Here is a 19,516-nt window from a genome sequence, read left to right on the forward strand (position 1 = left end):
GCTGGCAGTGCTAAGTGGAGGGCCCGGTGGAGTGAAATGAGCAGCTCCCAGGAGATGTTCTGCTGGAACTTCTTTACTTCTTTGTATCCAAAGCAGCTCCAAAGGAGGAGTGGACTGGTCTTCTTCCTCATTTAATCTTCATGACAACCCTCATGAAATAGATTAAACGGAGAGCTAATTATTAGCTTCAAGTCACTCAGTAAGTTTCAGGTCTGAATAAGTATTTGAGCAACGATCTTCTCACTCCTAGCTCAGCACCTTGGCCCCTGGGCTATGCAACTTGCTAGGGGCAGAATATAGTTTCCAAAAAAGAAAAAGCAAAGCAAAACCCACCATTGTTCAATTTTGGGGGGAAAATATATACCTCCCAAAAGTACTCCTATAAATTGTTTCTAAATAATAAAGGTGGATGGGAAGGTAAGATCTTGCTTAATAATACCCTTTCAAAAGTTGCCTTTCAACTTTTAATGAGGTTTCTTCCCATAAGAAGCAACAACAACAGCAACAGGAACAGCAACAGCAACAACACATGCTGCCTGACTCCTAGCAACTCTGGGCAGTTTACAAATTGTTAAAAATATTGAAAAACAAGGAAGAATACAAAAATACAAAAACAACACAAAACAAACGAACGGAGATGGTAGAGAAAACAAACCCAGAAGGGAACAAGGAAAAGGAAGAAAGGGGCATCAGTCATCCTCACCACAGGCCTGGGTGAAGAGCCATGTCTTCAGGGCCCTTCAAGTAGGGTGGGGTCCATTCAAATCTTGGGGGGGGGGCTCATTTCAAAGGGTAGGTGCTGCTACAGAGAAGGTGCACTTCTGGGGTCCCAATAGAGGGCATTGTTTAATCGATGGAACCTGGAACATGCCAATCCTGCCAGTTCAAACTGGCTGGGCAGATGCTATGGGAGACAGGCAGTCCCTCAAATAGGCAGTTCCTGTGCCATGTAGGGCTTTATAGGTAATAACCAGTACTTGAATTGCACCCGGAAGCAAACTGGCAATCAGAGCTGCTTGCAAAGCAGAGGTGCTACATAGGCAGACCGAGGCCTGCACATCACTGCCCACATGGCTGCATTCTGGACCAGCTGAAACTTCTGGGTGGTCTTCAAAGGCAGCTCTGTGTAAAGCACATTGCAATAGTCAAGCTGTGAGGTGACCAGGGCATGAGTTACTGCCTAAGGCCCCCCGATCTAGGAAAGGCTGCACCTGATACACCAGATGAAGCTGGGCAAAGCCTTCCTGGCCACAGCTGCCACCTGCTCATCAAGCAAGAGCTGTGAGTCCAGGAAGACCCCCAGATAGATGTTTCCTTTTTTCTATTCCCTATCTATTCATAAGACATCTTAAAGTGATTCTTAGCCATTCCCCTGTTAAAGTAGGATTTCCCCCTTTAAGCAGCACTAACTTTCAACCAGGGCCATTCTGCTTTGGGATGCAAGAGTTTGGTTTTTTCAAATTGGGCACTTTTCTTGTACTTCCAGGCCTCAAACCCTGCTCAGAGACCTGGATCAGTCTGAATAACACTTGGCTAGTGAGGGAGGCAGGGGGCTGCACAGTGAAGCAGCAGAGAGAGAGAGAGAGAGAGAGAGAGAGAGCGCTGGTGGCTTCCTGGGACAACTTTTCTCATGCTTGTCAGCTGAAGTTACGGCTAATTTTGAACATAGCTTAGCACTATTTCCAAGGAGACATGCCTTAAAGGGGATCAATTATCAGCTGATATCATTGGTTTAGCATTATTCCGGAATATTGCTAAATCCATGTCCAAATCCTCCAATCTAGCCATCAGTCAAAACTCATCACCCACCCAGCCCGAGCTCATCACCCACCCACATTAAAAAGAGGGATTGGTGGGGTGTTTTCTCACCAGCTGGTGATGGTTAGTGGGGAGACTGGGGAGGGTAACAAAACTGGGGATATCTCTAATAGTCTAACAGTCTGGTTGGTCTGGCGCCTGAGGGGGAGGGTTGTTTGGTTTTTATTCTTGGTTTTACTGATGGTTGTGAGCTGCCTTGGATCACTCTATAGGATAAGGCAGCCATGTAAGTTCTAAAAATAAATGCATAAATGCACATATACATCTCCCATCTCTTTCCTTAATTTGCCCTGCACACAGCAGATAAGAATTACTATCCTTTTGTGTGACATTGTTCTTGTGGCAGGCAGGGGTTGGCAAAGGGGGACAGCTAATTTATGGCAGGATAGTTTTTTGCTGGCTCAAAGATAGGTGGATAATTTGACCATGGGAAAGAACCTGTGGAAATGTCTTGTAAGCTTTCTATTTTTTTGCTGTACAATGGCTGAAAGTATTGGGGTTTATTTCCCAATTACACACCCCTCTATCATTTTTCAGCCTCTTTTGATGTTTTTGCTTTTTGATCTGAACCTCCCCCCTCACGGGAGGTATTTCCACATGATTTCTTCCCCTGGGATTTAATTAAAGTTTAGGAAAACAGGGAGGTTGTGGATTGTTGGAGGAACTGTTCTACAATAGAGCACAGATCACTCATACATTGCCTCACCCTCAGCTGCCTCATAGTAGGTAAATGCTAGCATCCTGCACTCATGAGAATCTCACACATAAAGGAAAAGTTATCCTTTGAAATTAAAAAAAAAAAAAATCCAAGCAGATACCTTTTCCTCAAAATGAATGAGAAAGAGCAGGGGAGAAAGGGCATTAGAATTTTTCAGGATACCACCATCAAGAACGCACGGGAAGGGGAGAAATAATTCTTCAGTGGAGCTAGATTAGGTGATGATTGAGATTTTTACACACACAAACACACACAAAGATTGAGAGAGAGAGAGAGAGAGAGAGAGAGAGAACAAGGACAGGTTCTGGTCCCTTAGTAGGAAAGTTCTATACCTTTAGAAATCTGACAACCTGTTATATAAAATCAAAGTTAATCTGAAGATTTTTACCACCTAGCTCCCTGAAAGGGGGTTGTGGTTACAGTGCTGTTCTCTTCCCTGCTTCACTTTATGACTGTTGTCATCAAGCACCTCAAGAATCTTTAGCAAACTCTTTAGTCCTAATCAAATCAAACCTTTATTATAGCCATAAGGGCAGCAGTCAGATACAGATAGAACAGATAAAAAATGAAAATAAAAAGCTTAAAAGAATAGAAATTAATATAATTTTTCAGATACCAGGAGAGCTGGATGGTGCATATAGAAGCACAAAACAAAGCAGCCTGGGAAGATATATCCAAACAATGGTTGGACAGGAAAAGTGACAAATCATGCTCACTGCCTGGAAATTTCTTCAGGTTAGGATGACTAAAAGTAATCCAGAATGTCCACTACAGAGGGCAATAAAGGAGCCTATGGTTCAAGTATTCTATTGCACCATCCCCCTAGGAACATATACATTAATGTAGGGGAGTATTTTTGTAACACGCAAAAGCAGAAGGCAATGCATCCAGCCTGGCCAAAGCCTTCAGCAGATTTTGCTTCATTCTTGCAGATCATCAGGTTGAAGAATGAATGCAAGAAATTGATCCCCCACTATACTATTTATATCATCCCAGTATTTATATCATCCCCCTAACTCTTGTGGTTTCTGCCTAAAGGAGGAGCACAACTCTGAGAAGAGCCAAGCTTTATTATCATTGGATGCCTGCTTTGCAAAAAAGAGAGACCCTGAACAAAGCAAAGATTTTTTATAGAATTTGAGGGGTACAAGGCAGGAAATCCTAGGGATCTGATTTGTTGGGAGTTTTGGGGAAGCTAGGCAAGTCTTTGTCCACGTATCTGGGGTTATTTCTATTGTTAGGCAAAATGGGCCTTTTAGGAGTGCAGCAGCGCTGGTGAAGTCCATTGCTAAAGGACATGGAATGTTGAGGTCATCAGCTGATAGAGGATGGAAGGTTGGAGTTTCTCCAGGTTGCAATTCCCTTGTAGGGGCTGCCCTTGGGCTGTACTGGGAACTGGTGAGGAGGCTTCTATTCTTTGGTTAAATGGGATTGCAGGGGGTCTTTGTCTGGGGCAAGGAGGGTCAATTTGGGTCTGATGAGATTAGGCAAAGAGAGGAACTGGGTGCAGACACCATTTTGTTAGATTTATTTTCTACATTACACTAACTATCCTTCCTCCCCCAACAGCTACTACTTAAGCCCTACCTAATCTGATTGAGTTTTATTGGTTTTCACTTTCCTGACATACCATTAGCATTTACCACTTTTGATCAAGTTTATTCCAGACTTACAAGGTTAACATTTCCACTAGCAACTGGTGCTAAGCTTATGCTTGCGAGTGCCAAATGTTGTTGGAAACATCCCATGAAAAAAGCCAGCATTTAAACAAAGATGACAATGCTTGGGCAAATGTTTAAGTGACCCTCTAGATGTGGGATGAACCAAATGTTAAGGCTGCTCATTGCTATCCTAACTGAGTTTAACTTGACCAAATCTCTTTTGAGTGAATTGCAAGTGTATCTTTACAGGTGAGTAACTAACATTTGATAAGCCAAAAATGAACACAAACGTATCAGTTCTGATACAATATTAATATTTTTCAGATGCTTTCCCTAATATATATGTGCGTATATAATATGTATGTATATGTAGGTATTATGTTTGGCCAGTCTCTCTGTCAGCCCAATGTACCTTACAGGAGTGTTGCCATGAGGAAAAATAGGAAGAAAGGGCATTACATCTGCTGCCTTGACCTCCTAAATGAAAGACAGGATATAAATCTAGCAAACAAATACATAAATAAAATTGTACAGCTGTGTTGGTCAGTTCTTTCTTTTGTTCCCATGAGGTAATAGTTAACTGCAATCTAAACAGAAAATGCAGTTACTGCCTCCCTCACTTTCCTTACAGGCAGGTGCTCTGCTTTCCAAAAAGAAATGGAGGAGTTATTTTTGGTACAGAAACAAAGAGGTAAAATATGAAGCATGTCCAGTCCCTAGAAAATCAGTATTTTAGGGACTGCTGTAGAAGGAAATATGTGTAGATATCAAGGAGGTGCAACGTGAAACCAAGAAAGGGTGGAAAGAGAATTATAATGAAACAATTATCAAACATATGAACTTCTCCAAATGTATAGTAATTTTGCTTCAGATGTGAAAGCTTGATTACTTCATGACAGCTAGCTTGCCAGGGTATTAAATGGACAAAAGCAAAGAATGTCCTTCAAGATGACTTTCTTCTCATATTTTCTTATGGAAAGAGGTTTATTCCATCCCTTCAAAATCTGTAGGGTATCCCAGTTTTTTTTTTTTAGGCTGCAAAAGATATTTCTTTTTCTTTGAAGATGAATAAAACTAGGATGCTATTATATTCAGTTTTGTACTTTGTAGCATCCAGACATTCCTCTGCTATTAATACTCCTGAGAAACAGATTTCTTTGATTTTTTTTTCATTCAGAAGATCAAAAGCTGTCAGAAATTGTTTCAAAAGAAAAAATAATCTCAGAGAAGTTGGATTTGAAGTAATGAGTCTGCACCATGTTGTGTAGAAGAACAGTTCAATGATGGTTGCTATAATTGTATTGTCTTGCTGTGAGCTTTTCTCATTTATATCACATATTTTAGTCATTTTCTTTCTTCTCCTTATAGGTATAATCAGAAAATTGGATAGAAATTATGTTGTAGTAATCATGGTGTAAAAACAACATGGATGTTTTTTCCATGATTCTGGAATGGGGACTTAATTACTTGCTTTTTATAGCAGTTTCTATTTCATCATTTGCATCACACTGAAATTAAAAATGGAAACACTATGTCTCTTTCATATTTTTTTTCCTCTATGAAATACAACTGTCCTGAGAAATGGCAGTGTTGTGGATTCGTACCTGAGCTGCAATCAACCAGAATCCCATATACTACAGAAACCTATTTTCTGTAAATGACAGCATGTTGCTAATGTTAGGTAACACATTTTGATGAATAATAGCTTCAAGAAGGTCAGAATATATTGGCTCATGACATTGAGAAACAGGAAATAGCTGAAGAAGAAAGATGATATGACAAAAAGTTGACTCTGGGCCCTGGAAATGCTGGAAACTGGCTTGGATTTCTGAAATTCTTAGCTGTGATGTTGGAAGTATATTTGAGTAAAGGGATAAGGAAATATATAAATAAACTGAGTTGCTAGAGTGGGTGGGCCTCGGACTTTTTGTGTGTTTCCAGTATTTGTTACTTTGCTGTTGCATTTACCATGAGAGGGGTCTATGACCTCTGCCCGAGACAAGACTTTAAAGAAGGTGCTCTTTAGATACTGAAGATCAGACTTATCTTATTCTGCCATGTGAACACAATATGCCCTTTGAATGCAATCCAGATAACCCTTCTTTTCAACCAAACCCTAACTCAGCCAAACCCTAACTCCAACCCAAAATCAACAAAGGTAAGTTCTACAGCCAAAAACCTATGGCTACAATTGTCTTTGGAGAAACATACTCACAGAATTCTTTGGAGCTTCCTTCTGGTGGAACATTCATAGGATCAATGTGGAAGAGCAGTTGAATTCAGTAGGTCCCACAGGCCAGTTTTAAATTTGGATTATTAGAAACACGTTTGCGAAGTCCACTGCTATTCAAATAAAATCTCCCTTAAGCTCAGTGCTTGATGACAGCATATTGTTTTGTTAGCAGCAAAGCAAAGTGATTTGTCGTTGCTTCCTTCTGAGATAATTTTTTCAACTTTCCAGCCTAGTCTGCAATCCTGAACTTTCTTGGTGGTCTTTCACCCAAGTCTAAACCAGGTTTGACCCTGCTTAACTTTTTCAAAGTTAGCCAAGTCCCTATAGAATTGCTAGGTGCTGTCACTGGCTTAGCCCCATGTAAGCAGCACAGATTCACAGCATATTTCTCTAGCTCATAGAGTCACCAGAGGCTGAGGGGTGCAGCCCCTACAGTCCATCCAAAAGTTGCCACTCAACAGCAATTTTAATGTGACAGAAAGAGAAAATAATAGTCATCATATTAATATAATTTGATATTCTAAACTAAATCAAATAAAATTTAGCTTTTGTCTTGGCTCAGGTTACTTTTTGGTGTGTGCCCTGCCACCTGCACACCCTTCAGAGACCAAGTGTAGCCTTTCACCTCCAAACTAAGCACACCCATCTTTGGAGCCAGTGGTGGTGGCAATTAGACACTGAGTTTCCACGAACCCTGCATAGGACCAGCTTGAAGACAAAGTTGGTCACCTGTAATCTTACATTATTTTTCTACCTATTATAAACATGGGGAAGAAGGTATGATGAGGCATATTGTGGCAATATTGGCAACAATAATATGGTGTGTATTTCTGGGTGTGTGTTTTTTAAATCCTAAATTTAAAACATTTAGTGCTTCATAAAGCAGCTGCTATTTAAACTGCCAATAATGTTTAATGTGAATTTGCACACTACTACCTTTCTTCATACTGTATAATTTATAACACTAAGCCCTTTCAATACTCCAAAATGCCAGATAAACTTTTCTCATTTGCTCTTAATTTGGTCACGCAGGATAATACCAACATCTGAAGGCTCTTTAAACTCCTTTTTAAAATGCATTCCTGAAAGTACTACCAATGCTACCTCTGCTCCTTGTCATCTTCCATAATTATTTCCAATCCAAAGCAGTCCTTAATGCGCTTATTAATCTGGCATTCTCCTCAGTGTGAAGCACATTCAGCTCTATTAATTTTTAAAAACCTTTTTTTTTTTTAAATGGGGGAACTGCAGATGCTTGGCTATTACTGAAAAGCTATTAGAAGTTAACACCTTTCTCTCCCCAGAGACTGGCATCTTCCTATGCCTCCAAATGCCACCTTATTTTACATTATCAGCTGCTAAGACGAAGTATTAAAGACTTCTTCCCTTCATTCTTCTTCTTTTTTTCAAAAAAAGCAAACTTCTGAACCGCTAATGCTATTATTAACTAATAGCAGAATTCTGCATAGCATTTAGATACATATACTTGGAACATGGAAGCAAGAAGGGAGGCTCTTATTTATCTGTTCCTGTACAAGAATTTTTCCCTTTCCTTTTCATGCATTACAAGGACAGTCTATTTGGAGGTTTACACTAGACAGACCTGGGACAGATGTGCATTGAAAGCATCTGGACAAACACTACAGGGCAGCAAAGAGAGTTTTTGGTGCCTTCTGGTAGTCATCTGGATTTTTCTGGCCCAGATCTTGTAGCTTGAGCTTATATCATTTGGGTTTTATCCCATGAGGCAAAATTCCTGAGGCCTCTTCAGTCTTTATATTTATCTTTCTCATAATTTTAGCTGAGCAATATTCAATGACTTCAGGGTTCATGTTAGATCACAGATCATTTACATGGACCAGGATCCAAATATTCCCATGCATTCATGCATTCTATGTGACGTTATATGACTGGGAGCTGGTTTCTGTTTCCTGCTACAGCCCTTTGCATTGCATCAGGAGCTGCTCTGTAAGCTTTCCCCAGCCCTTAACAGAGGCCTTAATGCTGGATCACAGAAACCCTATTCGTCCAACCTAAAAAGAAATGTGTACCATGGATGGGGCTTTGAATCCAAATGTGGGATACAAGCATCCAATATCTGCTCAGCCATGAGTAAGAATAATCAGTCAGATCCTTTATATGTTCATAAAATATTGCCTATCTGGGCTGTTTTGTTTTAACTTTTTCACCAGACCAGCTTCTCTATACTATACTGCAAGCCACTTTTGAACTGACTTCCTGAATGACTGCATGTTGGTTTGTGTATGTGCATATGTGGGTGGTTCCTGCTGGGCCATAACAAATCCAAGATGCTCAATTGCACATTCAGATTTGGCACACTTCTGCCTCTGTCTGGATATTATTAGTTATGTTATCTTGCCAAAAAGAGAACTTGGTACATCTTGAACTTAGATCTGCACATTTCTCACATCTAGAAGCTAACAGAATAGCAGGCTTTGCATACTTTGCATCTCAGGGCTAGACTACATGTATCTTTATTCTTTTTTTTTTTTTAAATATAGCTATTACAGAGACATTTCTGGACCATAGCTTGGTGTAGTGATGTAACTTTTTGACACCACCATAGTTCGGTTAGGAATCTCCAAACCTGCAATTTGTAGTAAGAGAATAAGTCCTGTGATTCCAACAGCCATTACTTTAAGAAGAAGAAAAAGTATCTATGTACTGTAGCAATACAAATGTATACTGTCACATGGGGTTTAACCCAGCACTTAGCAAAGCGAAACTCTGATATTATTGGAGAGGACACTATTTTGGATTGTAGGTTTTCTTTTCTTTGATTCAGAATGCTACACTGGCTAGTGGCTCATTTGCTCAATCTATTCTCGCTTTTGAGAATACGTGTAAACTGGAAATCTTGTGGCCAAATTATATAACCTACTTTTGGGACTTATCTGTTTCTTCCTAAATACTCAACAAAATAAAACAAAACAAAATCCTAATCTGATAAAGAATTTTGAACAACTTAAAAGCTTACACTACTTTTGTGTATGTTGATGATCCCATTAAAAGTATTTTTTACTGTGGGTTTTGGATGTTTTTCTTCCTTGTAATCTGTTAAAGCTATATTTGGTTTATATAAATGTAAATCAATAATTCTCAGCTGAGTCTAACTCACAGAGATACTTGGCTAATCAAATAAAAAGGAGCTATAAATGTATCGTACAAAAGATATGTTAAGCTCCTCCACAGAAAACAGTAGAAATAGTCAAAAGCACTGGAGAGTTTGATGAAGTTAATCTTAGTTTGGCCATATACAGTCAGTAGACTAGCCTTAAATCTCTGTTTTATAGTGAATAAACCCTATCAATCATACACATGCACACACACAGACTAATTGAGAGAATATAAGTCCACCTTCAAAATAATTATCAATATTATTTTTATCCTTCCTAGAAAGTCTGGCGTGAAGGGAACACTCACTTTGCCATGTTCCACTTTCACATCCATATGAGGAAGGCCAGGATGAGAGAGGAGCACACCTGAATCACATGCAAGTCCACAAATGGATCAATGACACAATTTTATTTCAGCCAGGTAGGATGCAAAGAATTTATCTGCACTGATTTGATTGAGAGAGATAGAAATGTACAGTGAAGTGAAGCAGAAATGTCCCTAGCTTTGGGAACTCTTGAGAATCTTCCATGCATGAAGATAATCATCATTATATTCTCTGGTTGATAGGCATAGGTCATTTTTCTATTGCTTTTTATACTATTTTTATATTTTCAGGCTGTGCTTCCATCCCACCCCAGGATCACAATATATGTGGTAGGTTGACTAACAACAGCATATCTCCAGAACTATCACAGTGGGATTGCTCTGTTTCTAAACCCAAGACTCCTGTGAAGTTTTCTCTTCTTAACCACAAGGAAACAGACAATTCCTCCTTTCAGCAAAGAAACACATGGTGACTTACATATATACATACTACACACACACACACACACACACACACACACACACGGACCAAGGCTTTCATTCTTTTGAAACATGCACATTTTTCCCAGGACTGAGACTTAAAGGAACATAATAAAATTATAGAACCTTATTTTCAGGTAGTATCAACTATTGGAACATAGCTATCAAAAGAGATTTGTACCTGAACTACTGATCTTTGAACTGTGTGCAGGGGGAGAAATAAGACAGAGTTCTGTCTACAGGATATGCTGTAAAGTTTGATAGCTGCTCTGCAGAAGACTTTAAATAAATAAATAAAAAAACCTGCTTTGCATTTCACCTTTAAGAAGCAATTCAGGGTTGGTCTTCTGACTTTGGAAATGGCTGTAAAAGAGCAAGGTCTCCAGGAGTCTAGGAAGGACACACATTTCTCATGTTTTACAGCAGAGTTGGTGACCTCTTCAGATGCCAAGTGCTGTTGCTGATTCTTGTGCAATAGTGTGGCAGCCAAACAATAAAGATAATTTTTTAAAAATCTGGAAACTCATCAAATTGTGAAATCTAATGAAATCTCAGTTCTTTTACCCAGGAATTATGTAAATTGCATGACTGAAGCCCTGATCCCTTTTTGTATGCATTGTGAATGCAGTGCATATGAAAAAGGTACAGGGCTTTAAACAACATCTTGACTTTTTAAACCCTCCTTGAGGATGCTCCAGCTCTAGAGAATTACTGCTGCCAGTTGACAGTAATGGGGGTGTTAATAATGGGGGGGAGGTATAACAAGTGACCAGCATTATCAAAATCCCACTGAATTCAGTAAGAACTATTTTAAGTAAGCAGGATTAGGTTTCAACTGTTAAGGAAGTAAAAATACTCAAATATGGACTCAGATAATGGCTACAGAAATTGCATTATGCCTAAAATTCTTCTGATGAAGGCAAAAAGAAAAAAAAATATGGCTTTCTGACCTGAACAATTAAAAATAAATGAAGAACTATGGAGGAGCTACAGTCATGTTCAAATTGGTTTGTCAAAATAAAAGCCCCAGTCTTGCATCTTTCAATCCAAACAACTTCTCACTTAAGCAATTCATGTCATACAGGTTCTCTTTTCCTCACCCCTTTTCCCATTCTACTTAAAATGATCTCCTTTCTTTACAAACAGTGAAATCAGAGAGCAGAACAACTTGCTCGGAAACTTTTTAGCTTCTGTAATAAATAAAAGCCTAGCCCGTCAATTCCCTTTCTACTAAATAAATATATTAATTGTCTAAAGAGAAGAATGACCCTTTCAAATGAAACATAATTAGGTAATTATGTAATTAGTCTGTTTTCTAAAATGCATATTATGTGCTAAGTAGACCAGACTTGTGCCTTGACTGACATTTCAGTTGGTCCTTCAATTATTCCATTGTTACAATGTTCTCTGTGAAAAACCTTCCTTGCAGCCTTGTTCCCAGAAAATCTAAACAGCCATAGCTAGATCCAAAGGGGATGGTAACGCAGCTGCTATTTTGGTCAAATGATTGTAATGTCACCAATGTCTGTTGAACTCTATATCCCAGCCAAGATAGTCACTGACTAGGAGTTATGGTCCAGCATATGTGAAGGGCATTCATTTGTGAGAAAGGTCTTCACAAGTATTGTTTTCTGCCACTTTGAGATGGAAAGTAAATTTCCCTTAAAATAGGCTTAAAGTGATTCATAAAAAAGGGAGAGTCTCCATTTCCCACCAAAATGCAAAAATACAATAAAATTTAAAAACAGAAAATCCTTGCTTAGCATGCTTTGCTTCACCACCCACTACAGCTTTTCAACTACCCTGAAACATTAAAAGTATTGAAATGAATGCTGTTATTGACTCCAAAGAGTTATACAGATTCATGGGATATCTGTGGGGAGTGGGTAGATCAAAAAAGTCAAGAGAGTGGCCATGACTGCAGCACTGAAGCCCTTTTTTACATTTGTTGTATGGTCATGACCACCTCTTGACGTTTTTATAAAAAGGACATTTTTGATCCCTCTCAAGGACATCCTTGCAGATTTGTTAAAAAAAGACAGAGGAGATAATTATCTTGATTCTCAGGAGAGTCCATAGTCCATTCATCTTCTGCTGCAAGTGCATTTCACTGTGAACTTTCATTGAAACGGAATTCAAACTTATTAGATCCCAGTTAAAATGAAGATTGGAAAGGGAGAGGAATGAAACAGTTACTAATTCAATTTATTGAGTGAAGTAATTGATCTCAAGAGGTTAAAAGCTATGTGAGTAAAACAGCTGTTTTATATTGATGCAACAGTTCAGATGTTACCAAGAATTCAGTATTTAGTATCTTCAGTCACCAGAAGCTTCAGATGTAAGGAAAAACAAACAAACAAACAAACTCCCATATCTAAGGTAGTAGGGATTTGAACACAAGCACAAGGTTTAGACAGTTTAGGAGCTAGTATGTACATGTAAATATGTGTACCAACACACTGCTTATTGAATTCTTTAGATACATTTAATTGTAAAAGATGATTGGAAATTGAAGCTGAGGACTTGATAAGTACATGGATAGCAGTGAAAGTCCCTTATATGTCCCTCTCAGCTTTCTAAGAAAAAAGTCAAATCAAATCTAAAATATACTTACGTCAAGAGATATAGAAAGTTACAAAAAATGTAGTCACTGTAACATACACACACATGGATACACATGCACACACTATATCTAATTAACTACGAAACTGAGAAGTTGGGGACCCAGAAGAAAAAAGTGTGTATGTGGGTGGTGGTGGTGGTGGTGGTGGGGCAGAGTTCTGTTCTAACCAGACAGGCAGCCTATATGACATTCCCTTGAAAACTCTATGCCATTTCTTCTTCCTACTGAACAGGTAATATTCAGTTGCCACTACATATGCTTGGTTCTCCCTGGCCTGCTCTCCCAATATTTTTTTTTAAAAGAATCCTTTCTACTTCTGCAAGTGTTTTGTAAAGTCTCCTGATACTTCCCTCAATGCTGGTTATACCGCTCAATAAGGAGAGAATGCTCAGAGAATTAGTTCAACATTAAGATATAGGAGTAAGCACATTTAAGGGATCTCGATGCAGTATACATGCAGCATGCATCTCTTGTGTAAAGGCCCTTCATTCATTCAGGATTTTTCATTTGTAAAATTATGCACCAAGTTGCCATTATGATAAGAAGGGATTATTCCTTTTTATTCTCCAGGAAATAAACTCTGTTCCAGTTTTACCATTAACACCAACAAATCTAGAGTGGTGTTAAGCTGCTTAACCCATTCACAGAGTCCTATTACATTCTGGGGGATGAGGGTAGGTTGGGATGAATGTAGCTACTTCAAATGTTAGTTATTTATTTGCACAGTTAGTAAAGAAACTTTTTTTTCATCCAAATATAATTCCTTTGCTTGAGATTTGACTACAGATGTAAACAGAAGAATGCATAATTAATGTCAAAGGGTGAATAAGAAAGTTGTTGATCACCCAAGGTACATGTTATCTCAATACAAAACAACACCAAGTAAGGGCAAATTACTTGAAAACTCATTTGTGAAGTGTGGTGAATATTGATAAATCCCCCCCCCCGCTTTTTTTTTAAAGGCCTATTTTTTTCCCATGCCTCACCCCCCAGTGGCTGCTGGTTCTAATTATACGTTGTTTGCAAGAGTGATTTTTAAAAGAAATTTTATAACGTTGGAACAATTGCAAACTATGCTCAACTCTTGGAAAGTAGAACAACTTGTCTTTACCAATGAATCTAGAAGTGGTCTGAAGGTCCACAAATAATAATAAAAAAAATCTGTCCAAGGCTATTGTCTTAAAATTATGAAGATTAAGGCTGCAGTGCTAAGCATCATTCTGGGTAAGACCCATTAAATATAGATGAACTTACTTTTCAATAAATATGCATAACTTTGCCTCTCACTAAACCTATTTCCAAGTCACTATATTTGGTTATTGTACTGTTGTATCTCTAAGAAATAAACAGCATCAATGCCTGTGGGCCCAAATGGGGTCCTGAATGCCTCCCTCAGCTCTTAATTTGCCTCTGTGCCTCCCCCAGCTTTTTTCATTTCTTTTGATTTAAAAAAAAACTTGAAGAGAAACTGGCATGCTGGAAAATCAAGCACCACCTCAAGCATGTTCTCTGTTTAGAAGAAGGCATTTCAGCTCTCCTATTGGACAGTCCTAGAAAATAAAAATGATGAGTAGCTGCAACCTGGTGCTTTGTTAGGAAGTGTGTTCAAGGATAAGCTGGGAAATGTTGGAAGCACTGAGGTAAACAAAGCTTTGACAGGTTATCCCACCATGGTGTCTGTTTTGTGACCAGGAAAGGCCACTCCATGGCAGCAATTTTGTGGCAATACCTCTTGCATCGTCTCCACATTTTACATTAACTTGCCATAAAATAGACTAGCCTTTATGTTGGACAGTGGACTCCAACACTTCCACGCCTCATTTATCTTTAGAATCATGTGAAATATAAGGGCAGAGTGCACAGTTTTAATGTTTAAACCAATGGCAATGCTAAAATTATTCATTGACTTGCTCATTACCTACTCATTACACTGGAATCAAAAGCTATACTCTTATGCTCATTTATCTGAGAGCAAGCCTCAGTGAATTTTTAGGGTTTGTGTCAAAGGAAACATGTATCATAGATTTAGGTCATATATTTCCCAGGCTGAAAAACAGATCTATATGTTGTACCTTCAACTCTTTCAATGTAGTAAAGCATTGGTAGAATGCATAATTAAACTACTGAATTTCCTACTGCAAGGTTAGACAAATTAATAAAGATTTCTATGATCAGGGGCCACTAGTTTTACACTGTCTCCAGCATCAGGAGCAGCATGTTTCTATCTGCAGTTCAGAGCTTGATAACCTCTTCTGGCCCTAAGTACCATCTCAGCAATGGCCAGGGCACTCTCAATAAGCTCACCAAAGGTTATATGCCACCTAAACATTGAAAATAACTTCTACAAGGTTTTGATGAGAATGTATGAGTTTCAAGCATCCTCTCAAAGATTTTGCATGAATTTCCAATCTTGTATATTTTATTGGGGACAAGAAACACAGTAAGTATCTTGACACTTGTATGGGCCACACTGCTAATTACTAACTCAGCTTTTGGGGGAAACCATGTAAGAGGGCCATTGCTCTCAAGTCTTGTAGGTGAGTTTCCTGGTAGGCTCTAATAGGCTCCTGGATGGAATAGGATGTTCGGCTAGTTGTCTTCCAACATGCATGTTTGAGGCAATTATAAGCATTTTTAGGTGGAGGGCTTGACAGGAATTTTAACGGAAGAGATAATCTTTCAGAGGCTGCATTGCTACAGAGTGCTGATTATGACTAGGACCAGGGGAGCTTGTCTACCCTACCATCATCCTCTTCCCTTCTCACACTTTGACACACTTCATACACATGCACAAACCTACTGCACAGTAGGAATCTGCATGCTTTGGATTAGTTGCTGAAAAAGTTGCTTTGGACTGTGTGGAAAGGCAAATACAGCCACTGGCATTAAAGCAGCTGTTGGCAGAATGCAACTACATGATCCTGGAAAAAGATGTGGCTGCTTTAATGAATTGCTAACAGATGCTGGGGGTGCATTCCTGTGAACTTTAAAACAGTTTTTCAGAACTGAACCCAAGACATTGCATAGTTGTACAATAATATACATGTGCACAGACATACCAGATATGCTCAGGTTATCATGGTGAATGCTTTGTAATGATCAACTTTTGAGAGTTAAATACAGTTATTATTTGGCTGCTATGACTGCAAAGCTTTTGAGCTGTTTTGCAAAGAATATAATGAGCATTTAACTTGCCTCCTGCTTATTTTATTTTATCAACAGGTAGGTGATGCTGTTGTGATTGCTTTTAAATCAGCATTGTAAAAAACAAACTGATTAGGATTCATTACTGAATGATAGCTTAAATAAGGTGAGTTGAAAAAGCTATACAAAAATGGTTCAAAAGGTTAAGGTTTGTTTGTTTTTTTTAACATTTGAGTTAATGTAAACCCCCCCCACTCTCCTGTAGTTTCTCTTTGAGGGAGAAAATTGCAGCATTGGGTGGGAGCATTGGGCTTTCAACATTATTCATCATTTTTTATTTCAAACAAAGGAAACACCTGATAATTTTTCTTTCCTTTTTAACTCTGGGAAGTATTTGTATGGACATTTTTTGTAGAGGATCTAGAATGAGTACTTCAGAAAAGTTCAGAATCTTCAAGAGCTGCATAATGTCCTGAAAGGTTTGGATTTTTGAAGAATTTTGTATATTTTGGAAGGAATTGGAGCTCCATGAATGAAATGAGATCAGGAGCCCAAGGAACATGGGCATTGAAATTAACATGGAGATACTACGTGAACAGAGATGGGCAGCACAGCCACTGGAGAGCATAGTAACTCTGCTTTTTAGTCTGCAAAAACAAGGAATGTGCTTGTTGGAAAATGAAAGCTGAGATTCTGAGAAAGTCAAATTCTGCACCACATTCCAGCTTCCATGCTGAGTGCCGCTTATGCAGAATATGCAAAGCTGTGGATTTAGGCTTTCTTGTGCAGCTGTGTACCCATGTGTCAAACTGATATACATTTCTTCTTCTTGAATGAAACTAGCAGCATTATTGTTGAGAAGCTGAGATTTAACAAAGACTTAATTCAGGCAACAGCTCTTAGAATTATTACTATTCATGACACGGAACATCCAGGATGTTACTTTTGTTTACCAAAAGGTCAGATCATGGCTTCATTTTAACATATGTGCTTTTCATACATGTGTTTTTACCCAGTTGTTTAGTTCTTTGGCTTCAGATGCCACATGTCATAATTTAAGTTACTGTGCAGTTGCTAAAAGCCAACTCCAGCTCTGCTTCCAGCATCATTGCTGCTGTTCTAGCAGTTATTCCATGCCCACAGTATATCCTGAAAAGCAATACTTGTACAAAATCTTTGTTGTATCCCATGATTGTGTGCATTGCTGAATTCCACCATCCAGTGTTCAGCTGTGAAAATTTTTTTCCTTTTTCATTCTAGAGTGCTATTAGATTTTTTTCCAGATTTTTAAAATACTATTTGCAGGCTTCCTCTTTTGATGCAATGTGCCCCCCCCCCCCCTGCTTTTTTAAATACATGGCATATCGTGTCTCAAGCTTCCTTGCTTCTGACAAAAGGGCCATAGGAGAAGGTCTGTCATGATGTCAGTACTTCAGTGGATCATGGCAAATGAAGGAGGCAATGAAATATACTGGGTGCCAATCATTATGAAAGACACCTTTTGGGCACCTTATCACTAAAGTAACCACAATAATTTTATATGTCACTCAGGAAAATTTCTTCCAAACATTTTCCTCTGTTAAAAAACAAACAAGCAGTTTCCGGCCCATCAGACTGAATGAAAATGTTTTAAAAAGGAAGAAATTTTTGGAACAATACTAGCGTGTACAGATCCTGCCAATAGAAGCCACTTTGGCACCACAAAAGCTAAGACAGCTTGCCATGATTATGAAGCCTGGTTTCACCCAGCCCTTCAAAGTTAAGGTTTACTCTTCACTCTGAAACTCCAAGAAATGCTGATACGCCAAATCCGATTCTTAATTCGGCTTAGTTCAGGCTCTTGTTACCATCTCTGATACTAATAATACTCAAATAAAGTTAAATAATCTCTTCTGAGATTTTCAAAGGTATCATTCATTCAGTCTATACCCAGTTCTAAAACATTAATTACGGGTAAAATTGTATTAAAAAGCAAACCAGGAATTAATCCAGTCTCCTACCTTTTTAATTTAAAAAACGTGATGTTGTTTAATGAACACACCCAAAAGCCCCAGATCAAAGGCGCAGACGTCTTTCATTTTATCTCTTCTCAATCTGTTCCTGAGCCATAGGGCAGGCTACTGGCCAAGCTTTTAATACGCTTTTCTTTCTTAGCACCTGATTCTTCTAATACCAAAGCTCAGCATCTAAAAATGATTATGCTGCCTGAAGCTTTCTCTCCATTACTTAGATTGTGACAGTTTCGTAAAACAGTGCCGTCTCTCCATGATAACATATTTACCGCAAAGAAAATGAAGTCTTTTTCTTAAAGAGTTACCCGTGAATTCGGATGGAGTCATCTTACATTCACAGGTAGAGGAAGACTCTGTTGAGAGCAAGGACATAATGGAGGGAGGTGCAAACAATGAAAACCAAGGAGCTGAAATGGAGCTAGAAAAGAAGAAGCTGGGATCCTTCCTGCATACTTTTGCTACCTTTCATGTGTCAAGAATAAACATGAAAGTCTCCTTTAGCTATAGAGGCTGTCCACATAAAGGAGATCTCTGCAAAACCAGGATCCTCAGTCTCAATGGACTCTTATGGATCAAGAGGCTCTCTATGGCAGATGTTGAACTTCTATGCAAGGGGGGGGAATGAGAGGTTAGCAGGCTGACTGATTAGACATTTTAAGCTTTAAGCACACTTACTGTAATGGTATGTTGAATGACCTTGGGGGACAGGAGGAAGAGCTGTAAAGGTTCAGAATTGCTCTTGGTCCCCTCCAAATGTCTCTGGTAAGCTCCCATGAGGATGCAGGATGCATGAGCTCTTCTTCCTGTCTCCCATGCTGGCTGGGGAATTCTGGGAGTTGAAGTCCACTCATCTTAAAGTGGCCAAGTTTGGACAACACTGCCCAAGATCATTCCACATAGCATTACAGTTACCTGGCTATAGCGGGCACTGAACTCAGTGACACCTGTTACAGAATAAGCACACATAGGTTTTCTTGTGCTTGCAGCCCAACAGAAGGGCCTTTATCAATCAATTTCCATTTTGTAAAGAGAAGGAAGAACTAAGTATTAGTCAACACATATACATTTATTTCAGGACCAATCAGAAACTGTAACAGGATTCATAGGCCACTTACATTTTTGTAAATGTGCAGGGTGGGGGCGGGGAGGGAGAGCGAGCTTCCTTTTTTTCCAGTAGGACTTATTGCTTGGAATCAGACCTTTGCAGAGGTTTAAGGGAAAACAGGGGCAAACACCGGGCATTGATCCAAAAGTCTGGATACAGATTTGAATATGTGAGGAAGTAGAACTGGCAAAAGTATTTAATTCTTCAAAGACAGACCTTGAAAAACTTTCAGTGGTGTTTTTGGTGTGCATATATCTGAA

Source organism: Python bivittatus, unplaced genomic scaffold, assembly GCF_059951505.1.
Source record: "Python bivittatus isolate LINGU-HERP-01145 unplaced genomic scaffold, Pbiv_v1 ctg000980_np1212, whole genome shotgun sequence".
Lineage (NCBI taxonomy): Eukaryota > Metazoa > Chordata > Lepidosauria > Squamata > Pythonidae > Python > Python bivittatus.